Source organism: Rhopalosiphum maidis, chromosome 1, assembly GCF_003676215.2.
Source record: "Rhopalosiphum maidis isolate BTI-1 chromosome 1, ASM367621v3, whole genome shotgun sequence".
Classification (NCBI taxonomy): Eukaryota; Metazoa; Arthropoda; class Insecta; order Hemiptera; family Aphididae; genus Rhopalosiphum; species Rhopalosiphum maidis.
The window spans coordinates 1,269,960-1,280,562 of NC_040877.1; positions in this window are offsets into that span (position 1 = coordinate 1,269,960).

The window sequence follows — 10,603 nt, forward strand, 5'->3', positions numbered from 1 at the left end:
TTCGTTGCGAAAATAAACTCATCGTTCGGAACTTCATCAGAATAATCCCGAGGTAAGTTATCTAGAGTTTCCAAATCGTAATATAATATCCACTACCGATTCAACGCATTCGTTATTACTAAGGTAGCACGATAATGTACCATCGTCAGCATTGCTGACATCTCTGAGCCACTACACCCACATAATCAATTGCATTGACTTAAATAAGGTCAGAAATATTTTTATTAAGTAAAACTAAATAAATAGTCAGTATGTTTAATAGGGCCTGTGAATTTTCTTATGCCGTAATATTTAAATGAGCAGTGCTCGTACGTAAGTGCACGCGATTTCAATAGAACACACTAACTTAGAATACATGCAATTATAGATTATAAGAAGAATGATGACTGTTTTTGTGTTACAATATTTGCATATTAAATTGTGTATCTATTACTGTACTATGTCTGTGTAGTATTACTTTGCAAATAAATATAAACCTTGTTTTCACTAGAATATATACTAAAAAAACACGAAGCAGATTAAATTAAAAGTTTATTTAGGCATAAGGCATAACAATATTAAATCGTATGTTGGATATAGTCAAAATAAAATATGATGTTGTTGTTTGTTTATTTAGCAGAATATTTAAATTTCGAAAAATGACTGATGATTTTTAATTTCTTAACCTAAAATGTAATGACGTAGATGATTATGTGATTTTAAACGTCTACGCGTGTATACCCGATTCGTATAATAATTATGAAAGAATATAATTGTGAAGGATAGCATTCTATCTGCATTTTATATGTACCTAGAAATGATCACTTTAATCTTTTCGTTAATATCTATTGAATATTAATATAGTTGATTATTTAAAATTAATAAGCTAATATAAACACTTCAAAATCATAGGAGTTTTATTTATAAATTCATTGATGAACTATTATATATTAAATTAAATATAGATCAATCACTGCTTAACGTTGCAATAAATAATATGTTGAATGTAAGGGAATTAATCATTACTATTTTATCGTTTCATAGTTTAATTGTTGAATTTTTAATAATACTTTATATAATATCTAACAAAATTTATTTATTAAACTTTTTGAAAAAACCATTAACGTTTGATTTAATTACTGGATAGGTTCACTCCCCGTGTACATATTATATCATTGTTGTATTTTCATTCATCTTGTATATGTATATCATTTGTTTATTATGCCTAGAAGCATAAATTTTAAATATTTATTTTAATAATCATAATAATCATAATAATAATGATAATAAAAAGTCTATCTTTTGGTAGATATTTAAAAACACATAAATGTTTATTTTACTTTTATATTCAAACAATTTCATGTTATGCCCAATATTACACTTAATCCATTTTAAATTTAAAACTTACATCATATTCTAATCTAATTATTTACTTTATAAAACCTGTAAAACAGTAAATAATATAAACAAATCACGTGCAAAATTAATTTTACACCATACTTATTATTCACGATAATAATAATATAATATTATTATAGCTTGCATATAGAATATTATTTCAATTTTAAATTTAAAAATCTTTTCTTATATAAAAATCTAAGACCCTTAAAACGTTTTTATATTTTATTAATATGCTAAATTTTAATCATAAAATAATGAATTCATTGTAAATGTTCATAATTATTAATAACTTTATATACCTGCAGACGTACAATATTATTATTAATCCATTACAGACAGGTTTTTTTAGAAAGAGTTATGTCCAGTCATTCAATATTATAATATGCGCATAAGCATAAAATTAAAAAAAGTTAATAATTTTTTTTTTATTTTTTTTATTAAGTTATAAAACTTAATAATTTTATTTATATTTTCTCTATATCAATAAATAAAAGTTCAAAAATCTACAATTTTAATTTAGTTCAATTAAAAATATTATTAAATAGATACTGTAATTATTTAAAAAATAATATTCATAGATAATTGATATTCAATCGTTTAAGAATATTCAGCCGGCAAAAGTAAAAATTATTAATATTACACACGAATACAGGATTAGCAAAATAATAACAATGTTCAACATTTTAGCATACATTAAAAATGAAAAATAGATGTAACGTTTTCTAAAGAGACGAGTCCAGCTATTTATCCCAATATAATTTAATATATAGTTAAATATACCTTCCAAACGTTGACATACGACAATCAAACAAGCTGCAGGTCATTTCCATTATTTCCACTTGCGTATAAGGTTACAACGATTTACTTAGAACCAGTCCATCAATCGCTATTCAACATTACCATTTCACAGCTAAGTTTATCAATTGCGTCTAAAAATAATACTAATTACTAAAGTACTATAATAAGTATTAAATATATTAAATAGGTATAGCCAGTGTAAGAGTTACGGCGAAGTGTGCCTACATATTATTTTGAAATAATATGTATAATTTGGTTTATTTATACACACTACGTGTGAATTTAATACTGCAATGATGAAAATAGCATAAAGAAAATCCCGAATCGTTCCATTAACTATTGTTATTAACGCGGACACATTTCAGGGTATATTTGTCAATTTTTTTAATTAGTAAAAAGACGCTTTTTTTCTAAGATTGCCAGGACGCTAACGAGTCTTCCTGCGCTATTAGCTCCATTATAATCTATTTTGTTGTAGATACGTGTACTACGTAATATAATATTTCAATTATCAAAACAGTAATTTTAAATGTACATTTATCGTCGTATTAAGATTATATCAGTTATATCCCTAATAGCCAAAAGCAACCAAATATAAAATATCACGACTGCGACAGTAAGCGGGACTGGCAAGTCAGACTGTAAACAGCGGTAAGCGACTATAAAAGTGTACAATCACGGTCGACAACCGCGGCTCCGATAGTGTTATATTAATGGCAAAGACTGTGCGGGGTGATTTGGTAAGAAAATAATATCAGCCGATCAAGAGTTTTCGGATACGATGCTGATGTGTCACATCGGGGCGAATGGATCCAACCGACGGGGTGTGATTATTATCCTGATCGGAACCGGTGCAGTGGTTGACTTTCTGTATTTTCAAATCATTGATAGTAACTATTTATTACGAATAATGCCGATATTTAAAACTACAATGAATCATTATTCATATAATAATATTATATATTATATTATTATTCAATCAAATAATATAAATATAATAATTGTATACATTATGTCTATCGTATTACTCGGCTGGACCGGTGCATTATACACACAATTTCACTACATTTATGCGTAGAGCAACACACTAATGATAATAGTATAATATTACAATGTCTAATCGAAGTGTTTTAACATACTATCGGCACTTTAACTTGTCACTCGGTGTAGTATTCCGTTATTCGAGAAAATAATAAAATATAGCTGAATGGATATTTTTAGTTAAAAGTCTATTGAAAAAGAATGTTAGGTATTATAGGTAAAAGGTCATATATGTTCTTTTTTGTTAGAAGATTATTATCGGTTTTAAGTTTTATAAGTATTGAAAAAATAAATTTATCATATACATAACAAAATTAGTTAGTGTTGATTGAGTTACGAGTGTATTGGTAAGCTTAAAATCATATATCGTTTTGGTGCGTAAATTGCGTAGCCGCCCAACAATTCACTATTCATCTTTGTATGTAATTTGCAATATTTGCATTACCATCACATATATACTGGTCGTCTGTGCATCGACCTCGTGTGTTATCGTCGGACAGGATGACTGCGACATTGAGAAAATGCTGCAATAAATCAGTGGCGTCATTTAAATATTTTATATAACACATGGCGTATAAATCAGGTCACTTTAAGAGAAATTACTATCAATTTTTCATGCCAATCAATTTATGAAGTGGGCCTAATTACTACAATATGGAATTTTAAATAAGTAAATGTATACCCAGCACGGTAAAAATGACGACACTGCAATAGTAAGGTTATTATGTCGGTATAGGTCAACTACGTACTTTATTCGGCCACCCAAAGAATTGGTGGCATGATGGTTAGCTGTAAAAGCGCCGCGGTTACAGACGCCGCCCGACTAGAGTACCAAATATTACAGTGATAGGGGCACGTTACGACGGCGGCGAAAATTGTTCACAGGCCAGCGTTGCGGTGTTCAACGGCAATCCCAATCAAATTACAAGCCGATGAGGCCACAGCCACAGTCAGGATATATATATATATATTAATATCGTTGAGTACCGACACTGCAGCACTCAAAAGCCTGTTGACCTTTGGTTATGAGTTTCCATAATCTCATATCACATGATATTTGATTTATATCTATTTTTTTTTTTAATTTTACAATATATTTTGGTGAAACGTTTCTTACGTCCTACACCGACATGGTATTTTTGTACGATCACAAAATACCTTTTTATCCTTAAATAGCTTCTTTATCGGTCGTTGTATTATTTTTATGCGTCTCCGATTGCGTGAGGACGTCAGCCTCCACTCACGTTGTAAATGCCGTACACCACGTGGCCGTTTTTATTTAGGCGTGCGTTCGAGTGTGTCACCACTTCGCGACAACCAACTCGGTGTTAAACGCTTCAGTACGTTTTTAATATATTTATCATTGTTGTCTTTTTCGCCGAATGTTCCATCGCCGCACTCCAACTTCCTTACTGATTGAGCTGTCGTAAATCAGTAATGATTGCCATAGCTGCTGTATTGGTGTCATCGAGACAGCATCGCTGTCCACTTCGGTACCGCTGGCCACCGTGTCGCCTTCGCCACCGGGCCACGCGATTGTAAAAGGCGGGTGTCGTTCGGCTGTTCGCCATGCAGAGTGGGTCTAACGCGTCTATATACGAACGTGCGACACCCTATTGAACTCGTCACACGACGGGGTACCGGAGAACGTACGCTGGTGATCTGTCACCAAATTCTGTAGTGCCTCCTCCTTTTCGTACTCCCGATCCTGCATCGCTGCAGTCACCGTGTGCGGGGGTTTCACCTGAGTACCACAATTTTACGTACGTCGCTCGTCCTCGATTCGTCAATAGCGGCACTGTATGTTAGTGTAATTCAACGCTGTTTACGTTAACGCTGCCAAGACGGTAACGTTTTACACTTCGGATGACGGCCGATGCTAATATCAGTCATCATATATACGTAATATATATATTATACAAAGTAGTGAAACCTGAATGAATATTGAAGAAAATTGGTAGTATAAAAATTTAAAAATAATAATAACATTTTATAAAAATTATATTAATTGTTAAAATAAATATGTCCTGTACATAATTATTTTAACGAGTACATACTATTACATACTATCACATTAATATTTATTTGATTATTTTAGCTTTAAATACAAGTGTTATTAGCTATAGATAGTTACTAAACAATATCAATTATTTATTAATTATTCATTACCATGGACACCTGTTGGCGGTTTGAAAAAAAACTAATTTTATGTATTTTTAAGAGAGTAAAAATTTGTTAGACTTGAGGAAAATGTTGGCAATAGCAGAAGAAAATTCTTTATTGCCCCTGGGAATCTTGAAAAAAGCGCTTTTTACCAATTAAAAAAATTGACAAATGTCCGTAATGTACGCGTTAATAACAATAATTAATAAAACACTGATGTCCCAGTTAGGAATTTTCATAATTTCATTATTAAATTCACACATTGTGTACTAATGTGTATAAATAATAATATTAATAAACATTTAAATAAAAATATTGTTTTTCACTAATTCAAAAATGTTTAACTTCAAGTAAAAATATATTTAACTAATTAATATTAAATATTAAAAAGGTTGGCAAGTGATATGGGTCACCACTCTGCAGTGTGACTACAGTCTATACTATACTATATTAGATATGCATCTAGAGGTGTCACTAAGGAGATACAATGGGGATCAATGTGGACGATTGGTATCAAATTATATATTATTTGTTTTTTTTTTTATTAAATGTATGCTCTTATACGGAGTCCATCGTTTATCAACCTATTATTATTATATAATAGGTGTAGGTATTATAAAAGTAAGTCAATTTACTATTTTAGACATTATTGTATATGTATGTAACATACATAGTACCTATCTAATAATATAAATACATATATTATATAGTAGGTTGGATTAATTTTTGACAAAATATTGCATTTTAAAATGTCATTGTATGCATAATAATATACGAGTAGGTACTTGTAAAGTTTCAAGTACCTACTCGTACTAATTTTTAAATTACTACAAAATAAACAGTGGATACTTTATTATTTTGATAATTTTATTTGAACAAATTATTGCTATAATGCTATATATACCTAGTATAATAGTATATTATGGTAATATCAGGTAAATGGTTGATGTAATAGCTAATAGCTAATAGCTTAATAGGTATACACTATACATTATTTCTTTACATAGGTAAATATATTATATAATAATAATAATTAATATGTATAAATGTATTTTATTTTGTTTATAATGTGTTATCATATTATATTATATACTTCCGCCACGAAGAATGTGTTATTGGTCCACACACCTGAACTGAGTATGTGTGTAGACTAACTGTGCTACTGTAGAGTCTATAGTCACTAAAGACTCAATCAAGTACGACATATTATAAAAATATTAGAAACGACTAACATTTTTTTTAAGTTTAACACGTTTAATTGTTTAATCATAATTCATAACAGAAGAGTGATCATACAAGTAAAAAATATGTCTATCTATATTCTCATTAACTGTAAATGTGGGTAAATAGGTAATTTTAGAATTTGCCCCTTGAGTTTTAACAACTCAAACAGCCACCGTTGTAGACTACACTAGGTAGGTCGTGCATAGTTAATAACAAAAACAGTATATACGTAAATATGTAATTAATAATAATTATCATATTATTAGTATTGTATCATAATTCATGAATATATCTTATAAGTTAAAAAATAATTATGAATAAAATTCTATTGAGTCTTAAGCGACCCACACACGATATAATTAATTATACGACATATTGTACAACTTTGTTTGATAGTTTGATACGATTATCGTAACGTGTATGATATTGAATTGTTGAAAAATGTGTAGTACGATGAGATAAAGTTTGAACTTGTGTAAAATCTATCGTATGACAAGTTCGCCATACGACAAATCGTAACATGCGTATTAAACATTAATAAAATATATAAAAATAAAACAATGAAATATTTATTAATCACCAACATTTTTTAAAACATATTTATTGTACTTAAAATATAATCTTAGTAGTAAGTATAATCTTCGATTATTTTTCTTATTTATAACTTCTAAAGGTTTTCCATGACTCTTTTAACTTTAAAAATTGTAAATTAAAAATGGTTCCTATTTATCAAAACACAGTCAATATGATAAACTAACGATTACTATAAAATATGACACAAATCGATCTTACCCTTAATATTGATATAAGATAATCACTAACCTAACCTTTTAAAATATTATCATAATATTGTAAAATAATATTATCATTAAGTGTTGAATATTTTTCGTTATTCATTATCATTACATCGTATCACGACTACTTATTAATATTTTGTTTTTACTGTCGGAATTGTTTGTATTCTCAATACAATTCGTATTTCGGTATATTATTTATAATATTTTCTGTACTCCATATTCTCCTTCCATTCCGTGTCTCATAAAAACTATATGAATTACAGTCCACTATCACCGCACAGCTAGTGCCAAAACTGATTCAAGACGAGCAGTAACCACTATAGCCACAATCGATCGGCCGTGAGCGGACAATATAACATGGTGACATAAACTATTATGCCATCGAACTACCACGGCTCATCACACCGGTTTGCCTCTCACACAAATCTATTTTAGCGATATTTATACATAAATTAAAATAAATTAAATATAATGTTATTATATTATTATTATTATTATTTGTATTTGTTTTTATTATATACGAATTATAATTTTAAAATGTTAAGACACGTACACGCAACATTTATTATTTGTCTTATAAGCACCTGGTTCCAAGCTCGGTGTAGAAACACTGTCCGAACCGTTACTGATTTCAACCACGATGTGACCTATAATTCAGTTGTATACGGTAGATGTTAACATACGCTTCCGCGGGAGGAACAGGATCCTTCGGTATACATCGACGAGACAGGTCATCGAGTCATAATATATATTCGAACTGGACAACGGCGCGTAGAACAGTACAATCGTAATCGCTGCAGTTCCAATCGCCGGCTGTATTCCGGATGGTCTGGTATTTTCCGGCGTGAATGTATTTGGTTTCCGCTCTGAAGCCGGCTGGTCGACTACGGAGAATCGGATGGATCTTTACCCCGTTGAGCGTGGACGAGCGACGGATCGCGACGCAGTCGTTACGATGAGAACAGTGAAGATGTTTTCCTCGGCAATCGTCGTGGCTGCAGTTGTCGCAGTGCTCGAACTCGTTGAGCTCGAAATGAGTTTGTTCGTGAATATTGCGACAGTTTCCGTTGAAGCTCAAATGTTATATATGTCATCTATCCACGTGATCTGTCCTCGATCGACATAGTCGTCACATGTCAGTAGACGATGCGACAGTGAACTGTCGAGCCCATTGCCGTCACCCCCCGTCGTCCCTGTCCAATACGGAAAGCGTTTGCCTAGACTAGACAACGGCGATTTCGTGTGTTATAATAGTACATAAAGTCTGTAGAATATAATATCATAATAGTTTTAATTAAACTGTCGTGAAAATATTCTACATAGCGTCTATTTTAGATTTTTTTAATATTATTAAAGTACACTAAGATTTTTTACATATTTTTAATATATTCAATACTTAATCTACAGTGCTCAAATCAAATTGGGCACTGTATACCCGGACAATGTTAACTTACTCCAACTTTGCCCTTGAAAATCGGGCATTCTGCACTTCTAACGCACGCAGCAACACAAGCGTACAGCGGAGCGTTTAATCCGCTCCCACGTAGACGCGAAACGCCTTCTACGGATACTCGCCAAAACACGCACCTCCTTACCCAACTCCTATATCACCACCGGGCGGTCCACGTCATCACTTACTACGACGTCTTGAACCAGTGGCAGTTGAACAATTTCTTTGTTGACCGACTCCACTGTGTCAATATCCGGTGTATTAATAACGACGTCTTCTGGCTGACTCGTGCCAATTTGTAAGACTTCTACAATAATATCTTCGGACGACGTGTGTGTGTCAAATCTACCTCTGTTGTTCTCCACGCGTAGTCGCATCATTTTTTGAAAAATATTTATAACACGTACCAATTGAATAGATACATTGTCTTCGGGGATGATGCCAAAGCCGTCATTAATTAAGTCGAATTTTATAAAACAGAGTACTGTGTAAAGAGCCATTTTGTATAATATGAATATGTGACTTTATGGATAGAAACAAATGATGTAAAACGTTTAGGACTATTGAAATGCAAATGAACCTCGTCGCCGAAAATTTTGAATATTACGACGGTTATTGAGTTGTTTGTATTGCTAGCCAGCAAGTACCTACGTTTATCAATCTAATCGGCCATAATAATTACGACGATAATAATTTTTGTACTGTACTTTTAGGTGTTTTATTTTGTAATTATAATATTTCATTGCTTTCGATTGAACATGTAAATATTTTAAATAACATTAATAATACCTAAATTAACTTAACAAACCTAAACTCAGGCAGTTGTGTAATGTCAGTGAGTTTAATATATTATTCGCGTTCGTACGTCGGTTATTCCCAAGGACTGTACAATAATATTTTATTATTAATATCATTATTTTATATCATCTGTGAGCTATTTCCGTTCGATTGATTGGCAACGAAAATATGACATCATGACAAAGCGAATGTTTTGATATCGTTGTGGTTTGTTTATTTAGCACAATATTTTAATTTTGAAAAATCACCGACAATTTTGAATTTCTTAACCTAATATGTATATTAGGTTAGGTTATCTAGTTATCATGGAGGTTATCTCCCCATATTGGCTATTTTTATTCTGACTTTCGGAAAACAAATTATTAGACATTAGAGTTGTTACTAGTTATAAAGTTATTGCTATTGATTATTAGTAATAAGTTATTGCTTATAAATTATATTTATTATAATTATATACTTTATGTTCTCTCATTCTCTGCCTACGTATTTAAATTTTAAAAGGAAAATTTTTTTAATACCTATTATTAACAAGTCGGAAACATGGTTATTGCTGTATTTTTCTAGGCAGATGTTTATTTAGATATGCAGGCTATTGATTTCTTTTTATATGTACTAATAACTAATGTAGTAGAAATAGAATGTACTTTTTGATTGTACAATCATATTTTAGGTACTAAAGATTTAATTTTAATGAACATAATTTGAAAATATATTTAATTATTAATTTTAATTCAAAAAAGTAATACACTCATCAATTTTTTTTTTTGAGTTAATTTAATTATAATTAAGAATTTAAAGTTTTTTTTATATGACTTATATTTTTATTTTTTAAATTCGGTATTTTCTTAAAACATATATATCATCCCCATCGAAAATTCCTGGGCACCCCAATGTAACGCGTAGAGATTTTGTGATTATTTATTTTTTTATCCTTTAATTAAAAAATGCATAG